Consider the following 27,104-nt stretch of genomic DNA (forward strand, 5'->3'; position numbering starts at 1 on the left):
GGCGTGTATGGCGTCGTGTGGGTGAGCGGTTTGCTGATGTCAATTATGTGGATCAAGTGGCCCATGGTGGCGGTGGGTTTATGGTATGGGCAGGCGTATGTTATGTTATGAGCACAGGTGCATTTTATTGACGGCATTTTAAATGCACAAAGATACCGTGACGAGATCCCGAGGCCCATTGTTGTGCCATTCATCCACGACCATCACCTCATGTTGCAGCATGATAATTCACGGCCCCATATTGCAAGGATCTGTACACAATTCCTGCAAGCTGAAAACATGTCAGTTCTTGCATGGCCAGCATAATAGGCCAGAATTAGGCCTTTTGTGTACACAGAAAAAGTCTTAGATCTTTGAGTTCAGCTCATGAAAAATGGGAGCAAAAACAAAAGTGTTGCGTTTATAATTTTGGTCAGTGTAGATACTGTTTCTCAGCTCAGTGTTGCCGAATCTCATTGATTTTCGTGTGTTGAGCGTCTCATGGGCTCTACAGTGTAAATCTGCCTGGAGGTCAAACCTTTAACATTAGCATAATGCTAAAGGCAGTGACTTCCTGTCATGATGATGTGTGATACTCACATATCGGCCTTCATTTAAGTATCTGTCCTTATGCTTTCATGCTAAGATGTGTCAGTGTGAAATATGAGGCGTGAGTGCAGCTCATGGACTGAATGAACGACAGGTGTAGAAGCTGTCAGTCACACGCTCCTGCTTGTTTAGGGACGTTGTTTTAATGCGCTGGAGCAATAATTCAGCATTTGCTCATTGATTTACTGTTAGCTGTGATTATGGTGACATTTAATGATTTAACACGCATTGATTTTACTCCTTATCAGCTGTAATCAGAGACACAAATTCAATGAAGGGATTTAATGAAAACGTATTACAGAAATATTGTCATGGTTTGTTGTCTGTGTAATTCATGATTTCTGTGTAATATTTTTGAATTAATGCTTGTTCTGTTTACTAAGCAAAGGATTGCTATTGCTGAGGGTTAGTGTTAGTTTTCCGAACAAACCTCTAACCTTTGTTTCTGGCTTCTAATAATCTACTTTATGTGCACTGTGTGCACAAAGACAGTAAACATTTAATGCAAAAAAGAAAAAAATAGTCCCTCAGTATTTTTGTCTTGTTTTCCAGTCCAAATATCTACATTTTCTAAAATTAGGATACTTTTACTTTAGACTGAAGATATTAATAAGAAGATAATAAAAGTTTACAAAAACAAAAATTCTCACAATTCAGTGAGAGTTTTTTTAATTATTGTAGTTCTGAGTTTATATCTCACAATTCTGTTTTTTTTCTCAGAATTGCAAAATATTAACTCAGAATTCTGAGAAAAAGTACAAATTTGCAATTGCAAGAAAAAAGTCAGAATTGTACTATAAAAAGCATTTGCATTTATAATTCTGTATCAGAAACAAAAAGCAATAATTACATGATTGCAATGTATAAAAATGATATATTTTCACATTTCAGCATTTTTCCAGGGTTAGTACAAGGTGCTTAAAGTGCTAAAAGCATTTGAATTTGACTTTTTGAAATTTAAGGCCTGGAAAATCCTTGAAAATATCAATATTCCTGAAGAGGTAGCCTTCTTAAAAAATGCTTGAATTATTAAAAGACAATGTATCTATGAAATGTGTTTAATTTTGCATAAGCACGTATCTTTTCACACAACATTAAAAAACATACCCTTTTCACTAATTTCAGTTAATGTCAGAAAACTAATTTTATTAGTATATTTTTATTTTATCTGTGTTTCTTTTTTTTTTTTTTTTAAGAATTTGAAATAGAAGAAGTGAGATCTCTGAAGTCCTTAAAAAAAAAAAGTGTTTGAATTAGTGCTTGGAATTTCATTTTACAGTATTTGTATGAACCCTGTTTTTCTCTGAATTGCATGGAAAAAAAGTTTGACCTGTGAGATCGAAAGAAAAGAAAGAAATTTTGCATTGTGTTTGTTGATTCCAGTAGTTTTGTGCACTTGTTTGCATAAATATAGCATGTGAATGCAACAGTAAAAAAAGCGAAAAAAAAAAAAAAACAACAGTATAACTTTTCTCTTCCTTTGCATTTTGAGAGATGAGACTTTTGCTTTTATAAATGCAGTTATTGTTAGTAAGAGCCACAGAAAGCATTTTGAATCTCATTTGCAGTGTGAGGCTGCTGTTCATTTCAACTTTTTTCAGCAAAGTATTTGCTAATAAACTGGTGCAGCTCTCTAAAGGAGGAACACGGAGTCACGTCTGCACAGACCGTGGATAATTTACCAAGACAATTGGAAGAATGAAATATTGTGCATGCAGGGCTTTATCAAAGTAGAGTTTTGCATAAAACATTTATGCATTTGGCAGGTGCTTTTATCCAAAGTGAATTGATATAAGCCTTACATTTTTATTCCGTTAGTGTCTTCAATGAGAGAGCTGAACCCATGACTTTTCATTTGCAAATTTTACACTTCTTGATGCATCACATCATTTAGTGAAGAACTAGATTTGTTGTCAGTAAAAGTAATATTTACACTGTAGCAGCTGGGGAATGTACAATAATTCCCTGTTGACTTAACCCCATTTTAAAAATGTAGATTTTTTATTTTATTTGATTACATTGTTTTTTCTGGTGAAAGAAATGCATAAATGACGAAGAAAGTCAATAAGTCAATATGAAATGTCATGCATGTATCTTTACTGTGTATCCACTATTTTGTAGACGGGTCAAAATGACAATTTTCATCTGAGATTCAGAGCCAAATTACAGGAGGCTAAAAACTACCATAGAAAGATGGCAGCATCATTATGTCACTTTCACACTGAGATCAGTAGGTCTATTATTAAAATCTGTGGACTTTAGCAGTCTTTGTTGCATTATATGCCAATGGGGACTTTTCAAATATGCGACAAAAAACACATTTCACAGCTTTTCCCCTAAAGTTTATGTGCATATAACTTAAGACATTTTAAAGATATCTTAACATCATTTTAGAATATGGATTTTTGATTAACATTTCTTCAGCTATCTTCATTTTTAAGGCCCTAAATGATTGATTCCCAAAGATATGTGGATCTCAATATGGCTCCATGTGCAAATTGTTGATTTTTTTTTTCCAAATTCACTGGTTGAAAACCAAACTGAGATCACTTTGCATACAGCTGATACTTATTGTATTTAAAGCGGATTATATATCATGCATGTATATTTACTGTATAATCCACTATTTTATAGAGGTCAAAATGAGTTCAACTGAGATTCAGAGCCAAATTACAGGGGTGTAAAAATGACTTTAGAAAGATGGCAGCATCATTATGTCATTTTTATCCAGAGATCAGTAGGTCTATTAATAAAAATTTGTTGATTTTAGCAGTCTTTGTTGCATTATTGGCCAGTAGTATCTGTTCAAAAATTGGAAAAAAGAACTTTTCACAGCTTTCTCCCCAATGTTTCTGTGTGTATAACTCAACAAGTATTAAGTATATCCTAACATCCTTTTAGAATATGGATTTTAACAAACATTTCTTTTGCTATCTTCATTTTTAAGGCCCTAAACAATTAATTCCAATTAATTAAATATGTGGATCTCAATATGGCTCCATGTGCAAATTGTTGAATTTTTTCACTATTCACTGGTTGAAAACCAAGTGTAGGTCACTTTGCAAACAGCTGATACTTATTGTATTTAAAAAGGAATGTCTGAAGAATAAATAATGTTAAAACTAGAAAAATATCTTGTTTCCCCTTCATCTAAACAATTGCACAAACATACCTGTTTGAGTGCCAAAAATACACTTTTTCCAAAGTTTGCATGACTGTAACTCAGGAAGTATTAAAGATTTCTCAAAGAGATTATAGATTCTTGTTCTTAACAAACTTTTCTTATGGTGTTTTAATTTTTAAGGCCATATATTATTCAGTTGCAGAAATACATGGGTCTCAATATGGCTAATTATTGAAATCTCTACGGTTTTCAGTGGTTTAAAACCACTCATTGCATAAATGCTCTTATTAGTATGTTGTTTAGTCTGTAGTGCACTGAACACAGTCTGTGTGCAAGAAAACCTACTATGCATGCTTTTGTCTATAGGCTATAAATCCTGATGTGTTTGTCACAGGATCAGATCTGACTGTATGTGTGTTTTATGAATGAGTCTTCTGTACGAGCTGACAGCAGATGCGGTTTGGGGCGCTGGAGGGCTGTTTTCTCCATGATGGATGGCAGATTCGTTCTGAGCTCCAGCCTCTTTCTTTTGTCAGTGTGCATTACACAAATTAGCCCAGTGCACATTTCTCGCCCCTCGTTCTGTCGCGAGTCACGGCCAATCCTGTTTAATCCAGCTAATAGCACTCATTTGAATAGCGTTTACACGTCAGGGCGGGCCGTTGCGTTTCGCCCCGAGAGAATCAAAAAGCACTGAGTGTGCATTCACAGAACTGCAGGAATACATCACGAGCGGCCGTGATGAATGAGTATTTAACGCCTCTCCTGCTGGACCGTCCTCCGTGCCGTTTGATTCTAATAAGGGTGCATCAATCTCCAGCTGTCTGGAGTCCCATCAGCCTGCGTTCCAGACACGTGGGCGGCCCGTCCGGGACGGTCCTGTTAGAGGATCTGTGATCTGTGTGTTTGCGGTGGATCTGTAAGGCGATCCCTCAACTCAGATGTGATGGGTCCGGAATTAACTAGTGAAATTTATTCATCTGTAGCTGAGACACATATGCGTGCATGCATAATTTATAATCGCATGACGTATGGTTTTCATGCAGGCTTCAATGAACAGAAACATATTTTACATGTAAAATAGCAGTCGCTTAGACGTTCTAGATCAGGCGTTTCTCTTTTGTAATTCGCTGTGGATCAAAGTGTCTGCTAAATGCATGCATTTAAATGTAGATTTTGAAATAAAAACAATGCAAATAAAGGATTTAGTGTTGTTTACATCCTCAGATGTGTCCAGCAGGTCACGGGGTTCATGATTCAGCTGGGCCGCTTGATTTCATTTATAATGTTGCTCACTGTTTTCCTTCCAGGCTTTAACTAGTTCTATTTGTCAGTCAGAGGTTAATAGGATTGGTAGTTGACATGGCTATTAACCAGCCTGGCCTTGATCTGATGGGACTATTAACAAACCGGAGAGCATGACTGATGTTAGTGCAGTGAAATCTCTCAGGAAACAGGTTTGTTGTATCAGTCTAGAAGAGTTTAAGCTATATGCTTATATGGAACCTTTAAAGTAATAAAACTATTGTATTAAAGTAATTTGTTACAGTAAAAAAGAGAACCACCTTTGTGAATAGTTGTTAAAAAATAAAATGCATGAAAATGAGAATGTGCTTTATTGTCATGAATAAAATTGCTTAATTTTCTTCAGATTTTTTTAAAATGTTTTTTAAGAAGTCTCTTCTGCTGACCAAGCCTGCATTTATTTGATCCAAAGTACAAAGCAAATAATTTTTATTTTATTTTTACTATTTAAAATGACTGCTTTGTGTCTGAATATATATTGTATTTATTCTTGTGATTTCAAAGCTGAATTTTTAGAATTTTTATTCCAGTCTCATGATCCTTCAGAAATCATTCTAATATTCTGATTTGCTGCTCAAAAAGTATTATTATTATTATTATTATTATTATTATGTTGAAAACAGCTGAGTAGAATTTTTTCAGGTTTCTTTGATGAATAAAAAGTTCAATTTAAAGCATTCTGGATAAATAAAAGTATTAATTTCTATCATTTCTTAAAAAAAAAAAAAAAAAAAAATCCTGACTCCAAACTTTTAAATGGTATAGTGTATTATGTTACAAAAGAGTTTTATTTCAGATAAATGCTGATCTTTGGATCTTTCTATTTATCAAATAATCCTTTAAAAATTACTCAACTGTTTTAAATATTGATAATAATAATAATATAATAATAATAATATTATCCTGTATCTGATGTTTTAAAGAGGCACATGATTTTATATCAGTGTATGAATGTTGTAGTGACAGAGGTCTTTGTTCAGCATCTGTGCTGTTAAACTGAACTGAATCTCTATACATTTGACTCTTCAGAAGCACATTTGATGAAGTACCTGCAGTTAAGAGCTTCTCAACCTTCATGAACGTCCTCAGACATTATGTGGAGTGGAGCCGAGCGGCCGGCGCTGACCTCTGTAAGTGCTGTGGAAATGAACGCTCATTAGAGCAGATCACATCCACTCAAACACCACAGTCATTACTGCGCAGAGTAATGGGAGCGTGTGAATTACATGTGAATTACATCTCATGCAGTACACATCAATGTTTAGTAGCACTGGCAGAATTAAAGGGATAGTTCAGACAAAAATGGAAATTGGCTGAAATTGCGCTCACCCTCAGGTCATCCGAGATTAAGATGTTTTTTTTTTTCATCAGATTTGGAGAAATGTAGCATTTCAGCACTTGCTCACCAATGGATGATTTTATGGGTGAATGGGTGCCGTCAGAATGAGAGTCCAAACAGCTGATTAAAAACATAACAATAATCCACAAGTAATCCACACCACTCCAATCCATCAGTTAACATCTTGAGAAGACAAAAGCTGAAACAAATCCATCAAGACGTTTTTAACTAAAATACGAGTCCAAAATCCATAATAACACGTCATCCAGTGAAAAAGTCAGTCTCCTGTTGTCTTTCCCATCACAGTCCAGCCTCATATTTGTTTAAAGCTGTTTTGGCTTGTAAACAGTGCTTGATCTGTGCAGATTTCTCTCCTGATTCAGATCAGACCACATTTTTTCACTGGAGGAAGCTTTATTATGGATTACAGACTCATATTTTAGTTAAAAATGTCTTAATGATGGATTTGTTTCAGCTTTTGTCTTCTCAAGATGTGAACTGATGGACTGGAGTGGTGTGGATTACTTGTGGATTATTGTGATGTTTTTATGAGCTGTTTGGATTCTCATTCTGACGGCACCCATTCACATTCATTGGTGAAAAAGTGGTCTGGTCTGAATCAGCAGAGAAATCTGCACAGATCAAGCACCATTTACAAGCCAAAATAGTCCAAAACAGCTCTAAAAACAAATATGTAGCTGGATTTTGATGTGAGAGAAAACAGGAGATAGACTTTTTCACTGGTGGAAGCATTATTTTGAATTACGGACTTGTATTTTAGTTAAAAACGTCTTAATGATGGATTTGTTTCAGCTTTTGCCTTCTCAAGATGTTAACTGATGGACTGCAGTGGTGTGGATTACTTGTGGAATATTGTGATGTTTTTAATCAGCTATTTGGACTCTTATTCTGATGGCACCCATTCACACCCATTGGTGAAAAAGTGGTCTGGTCTGAATCAGCAGAGAAATCTGCACAGATCAAGCACCATTTACAAGACAAAATAGTCCAAAACAGCTCTAAAAACAAATATGTGGCTGGATTTTGATGGACTTTTTCACAGGAGGAAGTGTTACTATGGATTATGGACTCAGATTTTGGTTAAAAACGTCGTAATGATGGATTTGTTTCATCTTTTGTCTTCTCAAGATATGAATTGATGGACTGGAGTGGTGTGGATTACTTGTAGATTATTGTGATGTTTTTATCAGCTGTTTGGAATCTCATTCTGACGGCACCCATTCACATCAATTGGTGAAAAGTGGTCTGGTCTGAATCAGGAGAGAAATCTGCACAGATCAAGCACTGTTCACAAGCCAAAACATCTTTAAACAAATATGAGGCTGGATTTTGATGTGAGAAACAACAGGAGATTAATTTTTCCTCAGGAGGAAGCATTGTTATGGATTATGGATTCTGATTTTAGTTAAAAATGTCTTAATGATGGATTTGTTTCAGCTTTTGTCTTCTCAAGATGTGAACTGATGGACTGGAGTGGTGTGGATTACTTGTGGATTATTGTGATGTTTTGATCAGCTGTTTGGACTCTCATTCTGACGGCACCCATTCACATCCATTGGTGTAAAAGTGGTCTGGTCTGAATCAGGAGAGAAATCTGCTCAAATCACAGTTTACAAGCCAAAATAGTCCAAAACAACTCTAAAAACAAATATGTGGCTGGATTTTGATGTAAGAGACAACAGGAGATAGACTTTTACACTGGAGGAACTGGTGTTATTATAGATTATGGACTCAAATTTTAATTAAATACGTCTCAATGATGGATTTGTTTCAGCTTTTGTCTTCTCAAGATGTGAACTGATGGACTGCAGTGGTGTGGATTACTTGTGGATTATTGTGATGTTTTTAATCAGCTATTTGGACTCTTATTCTGACGGTACCCATTCACATCCATTGGTGAAAAAGTGGTCTGGTCTGAATCAGCAGAGAAATCTGCACAGATCAAGCACCATTTACAAGCCAAAATAGTCCAAAACAGCTCTAAAAACAAATATGTGGCTGGATTTTGATGGACTTTTTCACAGGAGGAAGTGTTACTATGGATTATGGACTCAGATTTTAGTTAAAAACGTCTTAATGATGGATTTGTTTCATCTTTTGTCTTCTCAAGATGTGAATTGATGGACTGGAGTGGTGTGGATTACTTGTGGATTATTGTGATGTTTTTATCAGCTGTTTGGAATCTCATTCTGACGGCACCCATTCACATCAATTGGTGAAAAGTGGTCTGGTCTGAATCAGGAGAGAAATCTGCACAGATCAAGCACTGTTCACAAGCCAAAACAGCTTTAAACAAATATGAGGCTGGATTTTGATGTGAGAAACAACAGGAGATTAATTTTTCCTCAGGAGGAAGCATTGTTATGGATTATGGATTCTGATTATAGTTAAAAATGTCTTAATGATGGATTTGTTTCAGCTTTTGTCTTCTCAAGATGTGAACTGATGGACTGGAGTGGTGTGGATTACTTGTGGATTATTGTGATGTTTTTATCAGCTGTTTGGACTCTCATTCTGACGGCACCCATTCACATCCATTGGTGTAAAAGTGGTCTGGTCTGAATCAGGAGAGAAATCTGCTCAAATCAAGCACAGTTTACAAGCCAAAATAGTCCAAAACAGCTCTAAAAACAAATATGTGGCTGGATTTTGATGTAAGAGACAACAGGAGATAGACTTTTACACTGGAGGAACTGGTGTTATTATAGATTATGGACTCAAATTTTAATTAAATACGTCTCAATGATGGATTTGTTTCAGCTTTTGTCTTCTCAAGATGTGAACTGATGGACTGGAGTGGTGTGGATTACTTGTGGATTATTGTGATGTTTTTATCAGCTGTTTGGACTCTCATTCTGACGGCACCCATTCACATCCATTGGTGTAAAAGTGGTCTGGTCTGAATCAGGAGAGAAATCTGCTCAAATCACAGTTTACAAGCCAAAATAGTCCAAAACAACTCTAAAAACAAATATGTGGCTGGATTTTGATGTAAGAGACAACAGGAGATAGACTTTTTCACTGGAGGAACTGGTGTTATTATAGATTATAGACTCGGATTTTAATTAAATACATCTCAATGATGGATTTGTTTCAGCTTTTGTCTTCTTAAGATATGAATTGATGGACTGGAGTGGTGTGGATTACTTGTGGATTACTGTGATGTTTTTATCAGCTGTTTGGACTCTCATTCGGACGGCACCCATTCACATCCATTAGTGAGCATATGATGGAATGACACATTTCTACAAATCTGATGTAGAAACAAACTCATCCTAATCTTGGATGACCTGAGTGTGAACTAGCCCTATAAAATGTTCATAATGAAAAGATTTTTTGCTTAAAACAAAAACAAATGTCTGTCAGCATAAATTCACTTCATTTTGATACATGTTTTAGAAAATAATCTTAATATCTTGTGTCATTTGGTATAAAAAAATTTTGATATGTTGCTGTAAAAACCTTTAGATACGGTATAGATATTGACGCGCTAAAACCAAAAAACTCAAATGTAAGATGTAAATTGGTCTGTAAAACAGATGTGTGCCGTCAGCAGGATCGTTTCCTCTGATGAACTCAAATGCGTGGCGTGTGATGGATGAATCTCCACGAGCTCCTGCGGACTGATCGATGTTAACGTCTCCACACGGACTCGTTTAACTTTGCTTTTAGTCATTGGCTCAGTCAATCATCTTCATGGAAGATACTCTGACATTTAGAGGCTGTTTCTATTGTCCAGTGTTGCGGCTTGAATTAACTGACCCCAAACAATCCATCGACACGCAATAAACTCCTGGAAAGGTTCCTGCGTGAGATTGATGTGAATCCAATAGTGATGCATTGCTCTCTGGCACCACTTCAGATGTTAAATGAGCTAAGTTTGCAATTAAGAGCAGATTACCTACACGCTACTGGGGGTCGAGGTCTCTCACTCGCTCTCTCTCTCGTCTCATTCATCCGCGGCAGGCGTCGAGGTTCTTCAGAGTGAAATGTCGCGGTGCGATGCGAGGACAGGTCTGCGCTCTTCATTAATGTTGCATGTGCCATTTGAGGCGTTTATGTCTCTTTCTCGTGTCACCTTGAGGGTCGGACCTGAATATCTACCCAACTAAATTTCTGGTAGGGTTTTCTCAAAGTTATGTAGTAACATTAATCGGACGTTTGTTTAAAGTCATCTACACTGTAAAAAAAAAAAAAAAAAACATCTGTAAAATTTACAGTAAAAAAACAGCAGCTGTGGTTGCCAGAATTTTACCATAAAAAATACGGTAGCAACATTTTAGGTTTTACAGTACTGAAATCTGTTTTGTACCTTTTTTTAATGCATTGATAACCACCAAAAGCAGGTGGTGATGAGAAAGTCACATGATGAACCAAAGCTCATCACAAACAGTTAAATATTAATATATAGAAGGTGCACAGTGTCATTCACACAATTACTAAACACAATCACAGTATGAAACTGAAATAATGCAATAAACCTTCATTTAACAACATTAGATGTAACATACAACCCTAATGTACAAAACTGATGAGAAAAAAAAACTAAGAAGAAACAGTTATTTCAACAAAAAACATCAAACTTAAAAAAATGTCAATTTACGGTTTCTTACTGTAAATTTTAAAAACGGTATACTACCGGAAAATTACATGCAATGTCCAATATAGTTTTTCATCGTATATAGTAGGGAAACTTACTGTAAACCATTTAACAGGTTTTTACTGTAGCATTTTTACAGTCTTTTACCGTTAAATTCACAATCATTTTTTTTGAAGTGTAGTTTTTAATAATGTTATCAAAACATTAGCACAAAACCATTATTTATACACTATTCATGGAATCTTTTTATGAATTATATTAGATGTTCAAAAATGGCTGAAATTGCGCTCACCTTCAGGTCATCCGAGATTAAGATGAGATTAATTGTTCATCAGATTTGGAGAATTGTATCATTTCAGCACTTGCTCACCAATGGATGTGAATGGGTGCCGTCAGAATGAGAGTCTAAACAGCTGATCAAAACATCACAATAATCCACAAGCAATTTACACCATTCCAGTCCATCAGTTCACATCTTGAGAAGACAAAAGCTGAAACAAATCCATCATTAAGGTGTTTTGAACTAAAATGCAAGTTCATAATCAAAACTGCTAAGAAAAAAACTAAGAAGAAACGGTTATTTTAACAAATAACATCAAACGTAAAAAATGTAAAGCAGGTAATTCTGAGAAAGTCAATTTGCAGTTATTTACTGTAAATTTTATGTTCTTTTTCACTTCCAAAAACAGTATACTACCGTAAAATTACATGCAATGTCCAATACAGTTTTTCACTGTATATAGTAGGTGTCAGGATTGTGTTCTGTTTTGTCTTGTCTATTCTGTTTTCCTTGTGTTTTTCCCCTGTGTTCCAGTGTATTTTGGTATGTTCCTTGTCTCCCCCTTTAGTTCTGTCTCCATTTGGTTTAGTCTTGCCCATATTTGTACTTCCCCTTATTATCTCGTTTGTGACCACTCCCTTGTCTCTGTGTATTTAAGGTCTGTTTGTTCCACACGGTCTTGTCGGTGATTAGATTGTCTTCAGTTTGTTTTGCTCGTCGTTGGTTGCTGGTTCCCGTTGTTTCCCTGAGTCTGTTCCTTTGGATTGTTTATTAAAAGTGCATTGTTTGGATCTCCGCTCTCCTGCGTATCTGTTCCCGCACACGACGTCAAGCGTGACAGAATCACCGACCACATTACAACATGGATGCCGAGAGGAGGATTATGAGTATTCGGCGGGGGATGAGGCCGGTGGAACGTTATGTGGAGGAATTCTTGGATGTTTGTCATCTGGTGAGTTGGAGCGATGCCATGGTTAATACGTGTTTTCTAATGGGGCTAAATGATTCCCAGTTGCTCAGTTCCATACCCTATGAGGATCGCTATAAACCGGTTGCTGAATTTATCAACCAGGTCCTCACCTTCTGTCATTCTGATTTTTACGTGGATGTGAAAGATTCCAATCTTTCCCCCATTAGAGAACACGTTGCCGCTCCAGCCCACCATCAACCGGCTTCCTCCACATGCCGTCCCAACCGGTCCGCTCCCTCTGGTCTTCCTGCGCTTCCTCCTGTTCATACTCCCTCCTCTCTCATCGTCAGTCCGGAGATCGCGGCCAGCCCTCCAAGGTCATGGCCAACCGTGGTGGCCAGTGTGCTGGACCCCCCGCTAATGTCAGCATGGGCAGCGACGATCCGAGTGTCCACCCCTGCTTGCACCATGGAACCCGCGGCGAGCACTCGGACACCGCCCATGGCACGCAAGATGGCTGCCGCCACGCCAGAGTCGGCACGCAAGATGGCTGCCGCCACGCCAGAGTCTGCACGCAAGATGGCTGCCGCCACGCCAGAGTCTGCACGCAAGATGGCTGCCGCCACGCCAGAGTCTGCACGTAAGATGGCTGCCACGCCAGAGTCTCCGGCCAAGATGGCTGCCAAGCCTGAATCCCCGGCCAAGATGGCCTCCGTTCCTGAGTTCCCGGCCAAAATGGTCACCAAGCCTGAATCCCCGGCCAAGATGGCAGCCACGCCAGAGTCTCCGGCCAAGATGGCCACCAAGCCTGAGCCCCCGGCCAAGAGGGCCGCCAAGCCTGCGCCCCCGGCCAAGAGGGCCGCCAAGCCTGCGCCCCCGGCCAAGATGGCCGCCAAGCCTGAGCCCCCGGCCAAGATGGCCGCCAAGCCTGAGCCCCGGCCAAGATGGCCGCCAAGCCTGAGCCCCGGCCAAGATGGCCGCCAAGCCTGAGCCCCGGCCAAGATGGCTGCCGCACCCGAGCTCACGGACCCGCCAGAGCGCCCTCAAGCGACCGCTCGTACAGAGCCTGCTCATCCAGTGTCTCCGCTGGAGACGCCCAGCCCTCCAGAGTCTCCGTTGGGGTCGTCCAGCCGTCCAGAGCCCGCTCCTCAAGAGCGCCGTCCAGAGCCCGCTCCTCAAGAGCTCCCTCCAGAGCCCACGTCTCCTTCGGCACTTCCTGAGTCAAACCAAATCACAGCTGTTCCCCACGAGCCAAGCCAAGACACCGCTCCACTTCCTGAGTCAAGTCACGCCACAGCGGGTCTTCACGAGCCTAATACAGAGATCCTGCCATCCGCAGTTGCTCTTCCCCTAATGGCGGTGGCTATTTGGTGTGTGTGGGCGGCACACTGTGCTCCCGAGGTCACGTCGGCTCACAAGTTCGCCACTGAGAGCCCGTCTGGGCCCAAGGCCCCTTCCGCCAGAGAAGCCGCGCCCATGCCCCCAGAGGTGTCAGCCACGGCTGTAGATCCTCCAAGGGAGGCGGCGTCCCTCAACAACCTTTCTGCTTCTCCCCCTATTCAGTCTTCCTCCTCTATCACTGCTTTCCCCAGGTCCCAGGCCAGAACGCGGTTTCCTGCTCCGCTCCAGCTCCCGCCTGGTCTCAGGCCTGCTCCAGAGTTCCTGTCTGGTCTCAAGTCTGCTCCAGAGGTCCCGTCAGGTCTCAAGTCAGCTCCAGAGCTCCTGTCAGTTAGAGAAGCCGTGCCAATGCCTCCTGACGTGGCTGCTTCTGCTGTGGATCCTCCCTCGGAGTCGGCGCTCCCCCACAGACTCTCTGCTTCTCCCTTCCTTCTGTCCACCTTCTCTATCCCTGCTCTCCCCAGGTCCCAGGCCTTGTCGCAGTTGCCCTGGAACCCTCCTGAGTCTGCGCGCCCTCCTGAGTCTGCGCGCCCTCCTGAGTCTGCGCGCCCTCCTGAGTCTGCGCGCCCTCCTGAGTCTGCGCGCCCTCCTGAGTCTGCGCGCCCTCCTGAGTCGGCTCCTCCTTTAGCTCGCCCTCCTGAGTCAGCACCTCATCCAGCGCTCCCTATAAATTCCCCCAAGAAAATTTTGGGGGGGGGCTACTCCCCTGTTCAGCCTTGGCCTCCTGAACTGTTTACCCGGCCATGGCTTCCCGAACCTCCGGACCCGCCATGGCCACAAGGACTGTGTGCTCGGCCATGGCTCTCTGAATCCCCAGACCCGCCATGGCCAAATGAACTGTGTGCTCGGCCATGGCTCCCGGAACTCCCAGACCCGCCATGGCCGCCTGGACTATACCCTTGGCCATGGCTCCCTGAACTCCCAGACCCGCCATGGTCCCTGGACCCACCCTGGAGGCACCACCCTGCTTCCCCCGTGTCCGCCTGGCACAGCCTCCAGGGCGCCCACCCTCCCACCCGTTTGTGTATAGTTACGGCGCGAGTCGCGCCTTAGGGGAGGGGGGGGTAATGTCAGGATTGTGTTCTGTTTTGTCTTGTCTATTCTGTTTTCCTTGTGTTTTTCCCCTGTGTTCCAGTGTATTTTGGTATGTTCCTTGTCTCCCCCTTTAGTTCTGTCTCCATTTGGTTTAGTCTTGCCCATATTTGTACTTCCCCTTATTATCTCGTTTGTGACCACTCCCTTGTCTCTGTGTATTTAAGGTCTGTTTGTTCCACACGGTCTTGTCGGTGATTAGATTGTCTTCAGTTTGTTTTGCTCGTCGTTGGTTGCTGGTTCCCGTTGTTTCCCTGAGTCTGTTCCTTTGGATTGTTTATTAAAAGTGCATTGTTTGGATCTCCGCTCTCCTGCGTATCTGTTCCCGCACACGACGTCAAGCGTGACAGTAGGGAAACTTACTGTAAACCATTAAACATTTTCACAATCTTTTTTTTTTGAAGTGTAGTTTTTAATAATGTAATCAAAACATTAGCACAAAAACATTATTTATACGCTATTCATGGAATGTATTTATGAATTATATTAGTTAGATGTTCAAAAATGGAAATTGGCCGAAAATGCGCTCACCCTCAGGTCATCCGAGATTAAGATGAGTTTATTTCTTCATCAGATTTGGAGAAATGTAGCATTTCAGCATTTGTAGCTTTTAGCATTTGTTTTTAGAGCGGTTTTGGACTGTTTTGGCTTGTAAACGGTGCTTAATCTGTGCAGATTTCTCTGCTGATTCAGACCAGACCACTTTTTCACCAATGGATGTGAATGGGTGCCGTCAGAATGAGAGTCCAAACAGCTGATTAAAACCATCACACATTTTGCATTTTCAGGCTGTTGTTGTGTAAATAAACGGTCAAAATGCATAAAAACTCTCCGTTTTAACTTTAACAGCATCGTGTAAGTGACCCCGCAAAAATAACATTTTCGTAACATAATGAGACAGACTTTTGGCAGATATTTGTTCTTGTTTTAAGTATAAAGTCAATTAATTTTGACAGTAATTTTGATTTTTTTTTTTTTTTTTTTTTTTTTTTTTTTTTTTTTAAGGAAGCAAGACTTAATATGTGACCCTGGACCACAAAACCAGCTATAAAGGACAAATTATTAAAATTGAGATTTATACATCACCTGAATAAATAATCTAAATAAATAATCTTTCCATTGATGTATGGTTTGTTAGGATAGGACAATATTTGGTCGAGATACAACTATTTGAATATCTGTAATCTGAGGGTGCAAAAAAATCTAAATATTGAGAAAATCACCTTTAAAGTTGTCCAAATAAAGTTATTAACAATGCATATCACTAATCAAAAATTAAGTTTTGATATATTTACAGTAAGAAATTTACAAAATATCTTCATGAGCATGATCTTCACTTAATATCCTAATGATTTTGGCACAAAAGAAAAATCGATCATTTTGACCGAAACAATGTATTTTTGGCTATTGCTACAAATATATACTTCTGGTTTTGTGCTCCAGGGTCACATATCTGATATCTTTTTTGCTTCTCAAGTCTCATTTTAAGAATTTTAGACATTTTTTTGCAGTGAAATTGTGTTTAGTATGCATCAGTTTAGATATACAGTAGCTATTTAGATATAAAGTAATTTAGATATATAGTATTTTGAGGTCACAACGATCCATTTATTGATCCTCCAAAGCTTTTGATATTATTTCTATTTAATTATATTCTTCCTGTACTTTTGCCTTTTTTAAATATCTAAACATTCTTACAGCAAGATACATTTACTATAGTAAGATTATAAATCTTGTTATATAAAAAAATCAAAAAATTTCAAAACAAACAAATGTATGCTTTATGGATCCTGCTTTAAGAAATTACAATTTCATTTTGTTTGTTAAAAAAAAAAAGTATGGTTAAATTAATGGATACACTTCATCAAATATTATTAATCTTTGAGTTTGTCGTGTAGCATTTGTTGCTGATATCAATTTATTGATCTTCCAAAGCATTTGATATGATTCTCATCGATAAAGGATTGCAGTGATGCATTCTTAAGTCAAGATACATTTACTTAAGATGCAAAAAAAGATTTTGTTTTCTGAAATTAAGCAAAAAACAACACTAGGTAGTATTTTAACTTGTAAACTGGACTTTTTTCTGGGAAAATTGTGTTGCTGAAGGTGTTTAATCCAGACTGAATCCATCTGGATCTCTAATGTGGATTAAGATCTGAGTAAGCAGTGTAAACGCTCCTGTAATTCACATTAAGAGATAACGTGTAACGTGTGCATCATCTCAGCAGCTCTTCACTGTGCATGTGTGTGTGTGTGTGTGTGCGGTCATGAGCCGGTTATGATGTGAGTGTGAGCTGAAGTACATAATGACTGTCGTCTCTGAGAGCGTCTCTGGTGATGGTTGTGGATCTCAGAGATTAATTAGAGTTTAATTTCATTCATGGAGAGGCGCGCGACGGCTGCAGACTCGCACGGGAATCATTGTTCCCGCATCTCTGCGATAATTGGCAGGGAATCGGCGGCATGCAGACGGCAGGACGCACTCGAGCCCGTCTGATGAGTGTGTTTGTGTCACTGTGGGATTTTACATTGTTTTCTTGCAGTCAGACAGCACGTATGCTTGCAATAATTCATTATAACTTTATAACTTCATGGTTTTTCTTAGAACAAGTTGCAGCAGCTTACAGTAACTGCACACACTTCAGCTTTAATGTATATTTACACATTCATCCAGCTTCCATGTTTCTATATAGTTCATATTCATATGTGTAAATCAGATATGCTGCAAAAACTGATGTTCTTCCTCAGTATTTTGTCTTATTTTCCAGTATTAATATCTAAACATTCTTAAATCAAGATACATTTACTGCAGATGCAAAAAAGAATTTGTTTTCTGAAATTAAACAAGTTTATGAAATAATACTAGGTAGCAATTTTTACATGCAAACTGGACTTTTTGGGAAAATATTAGATTTTTTAATGAAATATGAAATTGTTACCTTGTATATAATTGTTATTTTTATTTATATATCTATGCTTATTTTATTTGTTTGTACAAAAAAAAAAAAACTAGATAAAAAAGTTTGTCAAGACAAACTTTGAAGTTGGAAGTTTAAAAAAAATTTAAAAGCTAGAAGTTAGAAGGTTTTCAGTTTGAAGTAGTTTTAAAGATTAGATAGATACTGTTGTTAGCATGATTAGCAAGTTACTAACATGTTGTTAGCATGTTTCTAGCATGATTAGCAAGATACTAGCATGTTGCTAGTCTGTTTTTAACATGATTAGTATGTTGTTAGCATGTTACTAGCATGTTTCTAACATAATTAGCAAATTAACTTAACTTGTTAACTTGATTAACTTGTTAGCATGATTAGCCAGTTACTAGCTTGTTACTAGCATGATTAGAATGTTGCTAGTCTGTTTCTAACATAATTAGCATAACACGATTAACATGTTGCTAGTATGTTTCTAGCATGGTTAGCAAGTTGCTAGCATTATGCATGTTGCTAGCATGTTTCTAGCATGATTCTAGCATAGTTAACAAGTTATGCTAGCATGTTTTAGTATAATTGCCATGTTGTTAGCATGATATTAGCATGATTAGCCAGTTACTAGCATGTTACTAACATGATTAGAATGTTGCTAGCATGTTTCTAACATAATTAGCATAACACGATTAACATGTTGCTAGCATGTTTCTAGCATAGTTAACAAGTTATGCTAGCATGTTTTAGTATAATTGCCATGTTGTTAGCATGATATTAGCTTGATTAGCCAATTACTAGCATGTTACTAACATGTTTTAGCATAATTAACTTGTTGTTAGCATGATTAGCCAGTTACTAGCTTGTTACTAGCATGATTAGAATGTTGCTAGTCTGTTTCTAACATAATTAGCATGTTGTTAACATGTTTCTAACACGATTAGCATGTTGCTAGTATGTTTCTAGCATAGTTAGCAAGTTGCTAGCATGTTTTTAGAATAATTGGCATGTTTGTTGCTGGTCTTTTTCTAACATGATTAGCATGTTGCTAGTATGTTGCTAGCATAGTTACCAAGTTGTTAGCATGTTTTAAGCATAATTAGCATGTTGTTAGCATGTTATTAGCATGATTAACCAGTTACTAGCATGTTACTAGCATGATTAGCAAGTTACTAATTAGCATGTTGTTAGTTTAAATAAGCTGTAAGTTTAGCATTTCAGTAAGTTTGTTTTCTCGAGGTAACTTAATAATATGGTTCAATTATTGGACACAGTTAATCAAATTGCTTGTATTACTTACATGTTTTTAATGCATTTATCATTTTGTGTTGCATGTTGCGTTACATTATGCATTTGGCAGATGCTTTTATCCAAAGTGACTTACAGTGCATTCAAAGTATTATATATGATCGTTTAATAATTACACATATGAATTATTTTAATTGTTTACTTTTTTTCATTGTGCTTGTATTATCTTTTAATATTTAGAATATGTTTTAAAATATTACAATATTTATTTTTTATAAAATATTTATAACTGTAGTTATTCATACAATACCTTTTTATTCAATTGCACAAATAATTACTAAGTAATTTTCCTTTTTTTCTTTTCTTTTTTTTTTTGTTCATATTTTTTGATTATGAGTTTCTACCAGCTGACAGATGAGAAAATGTAATGCAAGTGTTTTGTTTTACTTTTTAAAAAATTGAAAAGTCTATTTATTTTACTGCCCTAATTATATGGCAAGTTTCTTTTTATTATTTGCATATCATTTTTTTTTTTTTGTTGCATTTGTCAAGACTCATTTCTGGCTCATCAGATGCATCTGTCAAGGACAAAAGAAATGGTCCAGAGATGTAATTGTAAAATAAAATGCTATCTAGGCTCATATGGTATGGTTTTTGAAATAATAATAATAATAATAATAATAATAATAAACTTTATAAATGTATACAAGTCATGTTTAGACGTCTTTATTATTTTTTTTTCTTTTTTTATCATTGTAATTTTAGAATCTTTTAATATTTTGAATATTTTATAAAATTAGATATTTATTTTTTATAAAATATTTATAACTATAGTTATTCATACATCAACATTTTTTTAAATTAATTAAATTATTGAAGTATTTTCCCTATTTTTTTTTTTGTTCATATTTTTTGATTATGAGTTTCTACCAGCTAACAGATGAGATGTAATGTAAGTGTTTTCTTTTCCTTTTTAAAAATTGAAAAGTCTATTTATTTTACTGCCCTAATTATATGGCAAGTTTCTTTTTATTATTTGCATATCATTTTTTTTTTTTTTTGTTGCATTTGTCAAGACTCATTTCTGGCTCATCAGATGCATCTGTCAAGGACAAAAGAAATGGTCCAGAGATGTAATTGTAAAATAAAATGCTATCTAGGCTCATATGGTATGGTTTTTGAAATAATAATAATAATAATAATAATAAACTTTATAAATGTATACAAGTCATGTTTAGACGTCTTTATTATTTTTTTTTCTTTTTTTATCATTGTAATTTTAGAATCTTTTAATATTTTGAATATTTTATAAAATTAGATATTTATTTTTTATAAAATATTTATAACTATAGTTATTCATACATCAACATTTTTTTAAATTAATTAAATTATTGAAGTATTTTCCCTATTTTTTTTTTTGTTCATATTTTTTGATTATGAGTTTCTACCAGCTAACAGATGAGATGTAATGTAAGTGTTTTCTTTTCCTTTTTAAAAATTGAAAAGTCTATTTATTTTACTGCCCTAATTATATGGCAAATTTCATTTTATTATTCGCATTTCAGGCTCATCAGACGCATCCATTAAGGACAAAAGAAACATTAATGAAATATGATCCTATCATTTAAGCTACAGGAAGGCTTTCACATATTATTTCTATAGCAATAGTTTATGTTTATGTACAGTATGCAGTACGCCAGTGTTTCATTCTGATCATTTCTCTTTTGTTTTCTCTCTGTTCTCCCTCTCATTGAAGCAGCTGAAGTGAAACACACACACACACAGAGTCTCAGTGCTAAAGGCTGAAGTGTGTGATGAGATGGGGCTCGTCTCGTCTCGTCTCGTCTCGTCTCGTGTCGCGGCTGATAGTAATTGATTGATGAGGGGGCCGTGAGCTGATGACAGGTTAGTTGTGTGGCCCTTAGACCTGCTAGTTCAGTCCTTACATGTGTGAAATAGCCAATTACATCTCTGGACCATCACAGTGATCGGCCAATGAACTCGCCGTAACCGTGTGTGTGTGAGATAAAGCTGCTTATGAACACTGACTCAGGTTAAATATTCAACCCAATAATTTAATTATGTAAAAATTAATAAGAAATTAACTGTTGATATATTTTTGTGGTAATGTTTATTCTTTAATATTGTTTATATAATAAATCCAAATACCCCAAATCTATGTATATTTTAAAAATACACAAAAATAAATATATTAAACATTTTACATTACATTTTTATTAGTAGTATTTACACTACTATGTGAATATATTTTAAAAGGTAATTTATTTCTGTGATGCGCAGCTGAATTTTCAGCATCATTACTCCAGTCTTCAGTGTCACATGATCCTTCAGAAATCATGAAAATATGCTGATTTGCTGCTTAAGAAACATTATTATTATTATTATTATTATTATTATTATCAATATTTAATACAGTTGAAAGACTGGAGTAATAATGCTGAAAATTCACCTTTGAAATCACAGGAATAACATTTTAAACATTTTAAAATCTATTCAAATAGAAAGCAGTTATTTTAAATAATACAAATATTTCAAAATGTTACTGTTTCTGCAGTACTTTGGATCAAATAAATACAGGCTTGGTGAGCAGAAGAGACTTCTTTAAAAAAAAAACATTAAAATCAACATTTAATTGATTGTATTTTTTGCATATAACATCATAAATTAAAATACTCAAATGTATGTGTATTTTTAAGAATACACAAACATATTTTAAATGTATATTCTTAATATTGTTATATTAATTATTTTTAATTTTTAATTTTATTTTTTATGATTTCTGAAGGATCATGTGACACTGAAGACTGGAGTAATGATGCTGAAATTTCAGTTTTGATCACAGAAATAAATTACTTGTTAAAACATATTCAAATAGAAAACAGTTATTTTAAATTGTAAAAATATTTCAAAATTTTACTGTTTTTGCTGTACTTTGAAACAAATAAATACATGCTTGGTGAGCAGAAGAGACTTCTTTAAAAAAAAAAACCCATTAAAATCAAATTTTTGGCAAATTAAATTTTTGCATATAATATCATGAATTAAAATACTCAAATGTATGTTTTAAGAATACACAAAAAATATTTTACATATTTATTTTTAATGTTGTTTTAAAAATATTTTGTATATTAAATATATATTTTAAAAATATTGCATAAATACATTAAAATTTCAAATACACAAAATGTAAAATTTGAACTAAATCAGCAAGAACTAAAAATAAGCAATAATTCTTGCTAAATACTTACATTTTTAATATTGTTTTTAAAATGTTTATAATATTTATAATAACTTGACACTATTATTTTATATTAATCCCAGTTTATTCTAATATTTTGACTATTTTTCTGGCTCCCAAAGTTCACTTTATAATATATCTAGAATGATGTTTAAACAAAAAGCTTTATTTTGGTCAGAAAATAAAATAAAATGCTATCTAGGCTCATATGATCATTTTTGAAATAAAAAAACCCCCCAAACAAATAGCACATAAGATACTGTATAAATGTATGAAAGTCATGTTTGGACGTCTTTATCACATTCATCACATTTTTTATTTTTATTTATTTCTTTGTCATTGTGATTTTAGAATCTTTTAATATTTAGAATATTTTATTTTTACATATTTAGATATTTACTTTTAAATAAAATATTTAGCTAGAGTTATTCATGCATCAACATTTTTATAACTGAATAAATGTTTTAAGTATTTTCCCTATTTTTTATTCTTTTTAGTTTTGTTCATATTTTTTGATTATATAATTTTATTTTATTTATTTTTTTTTTTTAAATCATATGAGCCTGATAACATTTTTAAAGAAAAATGTGAACAATGGAATGAGAAAAAATTAAGTTCAGATAAATGCATGTTGTTTTTCATAATTATTTATTTATTTGGATCAGTTTTGAAATCACTCGTGTATGGTTGTTTTATTCAGTAACACATAAAGCCTGTGGCCTGAGCCTCATTTACAGGGATAAATGAATCTTTAAGATGTTAACAGGCTCATAGATTCGTCTGGAATCACATTTATTCAGGCTATGGAAAGTAAAACAAGGCGCTGCGGTCTGATGAGGTCTGATAGCTGTGAGCCGCCGGCTACTGGCAGAAGAATCCGTCTTTATAAAAAAACTGAGAGAAATGATCTGATTATCAGATTTAATGCAGGACTGAGTCCAAATATAGATGCAGAAACCAGAATACGAGCTGCTGACCCGTCGCCTCATCCCACATCAGATCATTCAGAATTTTGATGAGGGTTTATATTGAAATTTCGGACTTTAGTTTGTTGAGACTGGAGTTTTCTGGTGTCATTTCTCCAGTTAAGAGCGACTGTCGCAGCAGATGTTGGAGATCTGACGGTCATCATTAGTGTCTCTCCTGACGTTAGTTTGGTGTTTTTCTCCTCGGTTTTCAGAGCAGCTCCAGAGGGCAAACCACAGAGATGGACGGGAGCAGTGAACCCTGGGATTGAACATCAGAGGACGGGCGGCCACTCGAAGAGTCCTGTCCTTTTAGGGGACGGCGAGTGAGAAATGAGGCGGTCAACCTCTGCCTGACCCCACAAACACAATTACAGCTCCAGATTGGTTATGGATGCTCATGGGGAACCTGTGTAACGCTTCAGAAGCGCGAAGATGTTTAGATGCGACCGATTGCTTGTGTATGATGCAACAGATCCTCTGCAGTGAATGGGTGCCGTCAGAATGAGAGTCCAAACAGGTGATTAAAAACATCACAATAATCCACAACTAATCCACACCACTCCAGTCCATCAGTTCACATCTTGACAAGACAAAAGCTGAAACAAATCCATCATTAAGACGTTTTAATTAAAATCCAAGTCCGTAATCTATAATAACGCCAGTTCCTCCAGTGAAAAGTCCATCTCCTGTTGTCTCTTACATCAAAATCCAACCACATATTTGTTTTTAGAGCTGTTTTGGCTTGTAAACGGTGCTTGATCTGTGCAGATTTCTCTCCTGACCCTGAACAGACCACTGTTTCACCAATGGATGTGAATGGGTGCCGTCAGAATGAGAGTCCAAACAGCTGATAAAAACATCACAATAATCCACAACTAATCCACACCACTGCAGTCCATCAGTTCACATCTTGAGAAAACAAAAGCTGAAACAAATCCATCATTAAAATGCTTTCAACTAAAATCTGAATCCATAATCCATAATAACGCTTCTTCCAGTGAAAAAGTGGTCTGGTCTGAATTAGGAGAGAAATCTGCACAGATCAAGCACCGTTTACAAGCCAAAAGAGCTCTAAACAAATATGTGGCTGGATTTTGATGTAAGAGACAACAGGTGATGGACTTTATCACTGGAGGAAGCATTATTATGAATTATTGCCTCGGATTTAGTTAAAATAAAAAAAATACATTTAAACGAAATGCATCTTATTTTAAGCATCTTTACTTTTTTAAAAACAGAAATTAAGATAAAAAATATTTGAAACAAGAAAAAAGATGACAATGAATTATAATAACAAATCATAAAATTTTAGTTTGCAATAAATTACAATAACAAATAAAGTTGACAGTAGATTAAAAAGAATATAAGAAATAAATTTTGCAATGAATTTAAAATAAATGCATTGTTTTTTTTTTTTTTTTTTTTTTTTTTGTTTTTTTGCAAACTTATTTATTTATTTAAAACATGATTTAAAAATTTAGCAAGGCCACTGGCATAAAAACATATACAATTATTTTGCAGTAAATTTCAATTAAGTGCATCTAATTTTAAGCATATTTGAGATGAAAATAATTTTGCAAGGTTTATGCTTGAAACAAGAAAGAAACAAGTTGACAATGGCATGATAAAAAATATACAAATTAATTTTGCAGTACATTTCAAATAAATGCACTTGTTTAAGTAAAACATAAATAAAAATAAAGTTGACAATTTTTTTTTTTTTTTTTTGCAGATTTATTCATTTATTTATTTAAAACATGATTTAAACATTTTTGCAAGAGCACTGGCATAAGAAAAATGTATACAATTAATTTAGCAGTAAATTTCAATAAAATTGAAATTGCACGTTTTGTCTTTATAACTGGAACGTAAGATTTAAAGTAATTTTGCAAGGTTTATGTTTGAAACAAGAAAGAAACAAGATGATGATTGCGTAATAGAAATGTATAAAAATTAATTTCAAATAAAAGCCTCTTGTTTAAGCATCTTTATTTTTTGCTGGATAACCAGATTTATAGAAGATTTAAAAAATTAAAAGAAAACACAAGAAAAAATATGCACAATTATTTTAATAGACTTCAAATAATGTGTCTTTAGTTTTTAACTGGAAAACCAGATTTAAAAAGAAATGCAAGGTTTATGTTTGAAACAAGAAAGAAACAAGTTGATTTCAGATAAATTCTTGTTTAAGTATCTTTACTTTTTCAGCTGGAAAACCAGATTTAAAAATATATATTTTGCAAGTTTTTGCTTAAATAAAGAAAAAGAAAACAAATATAAGAAATGACATTTGCAAATGCATCTTTTGTTTTTTTTTTTTTTTTTTTGGTTGACTATTTATTTATTTAAACTGGAAAAACCAAATTTACATTTTTTACAAGGCCAGTGACATAAGAAAAAATATATATCATAATTTTTGCAGTCGATTTCAAATAAATACACTTTCTTTTTATGTGTCTTTAGTTTAATAATAATAAACATTGCAAGGTTTATTCTTGAAACAATAAAGAAACTTCTTACCAATAGCATATATACAATTAATTTTGCAGTAAAGTTCAATTAAATGCATCTCATGTGAAGCATATTTGGTCTTTTTCAACTGGAAAAGAATGATTAATAATTTTGTTTAAAATAAAATGTGTTCAAAAATCTTTTAAAAATACTTTTTGTACCTGCGGTAGATCACTGTTATGTATTGCTTTAATAAAACATTAAATCAAAAGCATAAGATATACAATAATAATGTCTGTTCTTTAAAAATGAACTCTTTACAGGCTCTTTGTCTCATTAGAATTGAATGCTGGGATATATTTCAGTGTTAAGATGATCCTGCGTGAACTCACATCTGAATTATGTCTAGATAAGAATGTGTTGAATTGCGCGTATGCGATATATCTCACCTCTCTTATCTGTGACAAAAGCATTTCTCAGTGCGATATTGGGCCGTAAACAGGCCGCGTGTGATTTCCCATCAGCCCTGTGTCCGGCTGCAGAGGTGACCTCCGTATCGCCGCCGCTGTGTGCTATATCTGGATGTTGACACATTTTATGAGCGATTAGCTGCGTTTCACAGAGACCCCGCCGCCGTGCGCGTGACCTCTGACCCCGGCCGCTCCGCACTCGCAATTAGCTGGCAAAATGAGCAGCACTAAATCTAGAGCAGGCCAAAGGGTTGACATGGAAACGGGCGGGAAGGAGGAACGGGTTTATGATCGCTCGTGTCCGCACGACGCTTTATGGTGCAATCTGTGTGCAGAGAAGACGTGAAGAGAGAGAGAGAGAGTGTGAACGCTGTAGGTCAAGTAAAAAAAGACCAAAAATACACATTTACTGGAGAGTGTTAAATTATTCATTTCTGCAAAAGAGGAAAGGAAAAAAAGGCAGAAGAACAACCTGCTGTAATGAATTCAGAACAAATAAAGGAGTATCAAGCCTAATAAAGGAGTGATCTATGACAGGATATACAGTGGGTACGGAAAGTATTCAGACCCCCTTACATTTTTCACTCTTTGTTATATTGCAGCCATTTGCTAAAATCATTTAAGTTCATTTTTTCCCCTCATGAATGTACACACAGCACCCCATATTGACAGAAAAACACAGAATTGTTGACATTTTTGCAGATTTATTAAAAAAGAAAAACTGAGACCCTTTGCTGTGACACTCATATATTTAACTCAGGTGCTGTCCATTTCTTCTGATCATCCTTGAGATGTTTCTACACCTTCATTTGAGTCCAGCTGTGTTTGATTATACTGATTGGACGTGATTAGGAAAGCCACACACCTGTCTATATAAGACCTTACAGCTCACAGTGCATGTCAGAGCAAATGAGAATCATGAGGTCAAAGGAACTGCCTGAAGAGCTCAGAGACAGAATTGTGGCAAGGCACAGATCTGGCCAAGGTTACAAAAAAATTCTGCTGCACTTAAGGTTTGTAAGAGCACAGTGGCCTCCATAATCCTTAAATGGAAGACGTTCGGGAGGACCAGAACCCTTCCTAGAGCTGGCCGTCCGGCCGATCTGAGCTATCGGGGGAGAAGA

The 27,104-nt window shown here is 36.0% G+C and overlaps 1 protein-coding gene across 1 annotated transcript in view; it reads right to left on the reverse strand.

The window, feature by feature from the left end:
* Window positions 1–11,452: 11,452 nt before the first annotated feature.
* The window catches only part of gxylt1a (glucoside xylosyltransferase 1a), a 205,095-nt gene continuing 189,443 nt past the window's right edge, over window positions 11,453–27,104 (reverse strand). The window contains exon 10 of the mRNA XM_051099748.1: window positions 11,453–11,468. The gene's annotated coding sequence lies outside the window, so the exon portion shown is untranslated. The remainder of the gene's footprint in view (window positions 11,469–27,104) is intronic.

This window comes from Labeo rohita, chromosome 25, assembly GCF_022985175.1.
Source record: "Labeo rohita strain BAU-BD-2019 chromosome 25, IGBB_LRoh.1.0, whole genome shotgun sequence".
NCBI lineage: Eukaryota > Metazoa > Chordata > Actinopteri > Cypriniformes > Cyprinidae > Labeo > Labeo rohita.